This window comes from Haplochromis burtoni, unplaced genomic scaffold (assembly GCF_018398535.1).
Source record: "Haplochromis burtoni strain Fernald_Lab_line unplaced genomic scaffold, NCSU_Asbu1 Contig_362, whole genome shotgun sequence".
In the NCBI taxonomy this organism is placed as follows: domain Eukaryota; kingdom Metazoa; phylum Chordata; class Actinopteri; order Cichliformes; family Cichlidae; genus Haplochromis; species Haplochromis burtoni.
Window position 1 is genome coordinate 250,194 of NW_024582723.1, and position 2,278 is coordinate 252,471.

The window sequence follows — 2,278 nt, forward strand, 5'->3', positions numbered from 1 at the left end:
TGCACAGTAATAGTCACCTGCACACACAGATATCCCCCTAAAATAGCTAAAACTAAAAACAAACTAAAAACTACTTCCAAAAACATTCAGCTTTGATATTAATGTGTTTTTTGGGTTCACTGAGAACATGGTTGTTGTTCAATAATAAAATTATTCCTCAAAAATACAACTTGCCTAATAATTCTGCACTCCCTGTATAAACTCGTTTTTCAGCATCACTCTGACACTGGATGTTTGTCCTTTTAGAGATATTGTGCAAATGCAAGAAAGAATCCTACATGTTTCTTTAAAGTCATATCCTGGTTGAAAAGGCTCCACTGTCATGCCATTCAGAAGTCTCGGGTTACAGACGATGTCTCCAAGATTTGAATTGTAAAGCAGAAAATTAGAGGTCATCCAGGTCTTTGTGTCTTTAAGACATTCCTGCATTTAACTAACTGTGTGTTATCTGGCTGCATGGATAGATAAAGTATCTTCTGCATAGCAGTGAAAATGTATACTGTGCTTTCTAATGATACTGCCTAAGGGAAGTATACTATAATACCATAAGAACTGGTCCTAACACGGAATCCTGCCTGCAAGATTCCTGGATTCCTACTCTCCACTCTAACCCTCTCAAGGCAGGCGTTGCAGATTTGCAACAGTTAAAAGCTAACAACCTGATTACCCCACATACATATTTTATGAGGTATTTTTTACTCAGAAGTACCACTGCAGGTATTCTTTTGTGCATTAGCAACACAAACTTAATTTGCGCCTGAGAGGGTTAATAAAAGCCCACAAAGTCTACACTGAAAGCACATATGCACACGCTTCAATGGCATGTCAGCGTGCACAAGACGGACCCAAGGGAGTGCTCAGTGTAAGAAACTTCATGACCCTGCCTAATTGATATGTGGTTTTATGTGTGTGTATGAGACCAAGTTAGTGTGTGTAGGAGATGAAGAGCAAAATACACATTTAACACTCCAAGCTAACCTCACCTTTCTCTAAACAGCACTTCAGACTCTAGGAGAAAATGAACAGTCCTGCCAATCATGTGCTAATTTAGGCTCTCTGGGATGTCTGAGTCTGGAGCCTGTCAGTGTGACAGTCCATATCTCGCTGAGATTTTAAGACAACCGTGAAACAATGGAGCCAAGAGCAGAGGAGACCTCAATCTATTAAACACGCACACACACAATACCTTGTTGCATCTTCACATTTTCTCCCACACTCACCGACACACACATTCATGACAGAGGGCAGCTCTTTCGATGTGTGCGCAGTTAATGTGGCGGTTACAGCTACTTATTGAATGAAATATGGCTGACATGGAGGGTGGACTGAGGCAGTCTCTCAAGGGCTGTGAGAGAACCCTTCAAACCCTTGAATATATGAGCTCAGAAACTGTAAACATGCAAATGCATTCTTAGTCTCTGCTTTATTTTACACGTTTGCAAAATTGTAAAGTTGAGGGTATAATAGCAGAAAATCTTTATAGGAATATAGCATGCAAGCATTGGATGAACCAGTATAAAACATTAAACTGAATTAATGACTCCATACACTGAAATTAAGCAAATTCTCTGATATGCAAAACAACTATTACAATAGTCATAAGTTTGCTCGGTCTTCATACTCTGGGCTCCCTTAAAAATAATGGGATGCACCAGATTGTCCACTGTGGACGTGAGCTGAGTACTGGGGTCGACACATAAGGGTGTGTAATCACCTGTTCGGAGTATCAAGTGTTTCATTTTTTTATCCTGTTGAATTTGTAGAACTTCATTTACTGCGCAAATCTTTTTATTAATGTAAGGGAAAAGACAGAAGGGTAACAACAACGTGTAACAACTAAAAAATGAGGCACTCGGGAATGTAACTATTTGTGTGTGCAGTCTGTGAGCTAAGAATGTTTACATGAAATGATTTGTTAGTGTTACAAACCCATATTTAAAAATTATATTCACTGAGAAAAAAAGAGACACTAAGTAATTTTGTAATATTATTATTATTGTTCAACTTATTTATTTTCATACTGCATCTCCCCCAAAAGCAGTCTCGCAAGACAGCAGTCACCATGAAACACCTATGGGCATTCATCCATCCATCCATTCGCTTCCGCTTTTCCTTTTCAGGGTCGCGGGGGGCACTGGAGCCTATCCCAGCTGTATTAGGGCGAGAGGCGGGGTACACCCTGGACAGGTCGCCAGTCTGTCGCAGGGCCAACACACAGGGACAGACAACCATTCACACTCACATTCACACCTAGTGGTAAGTTGGATTATCCAATTAA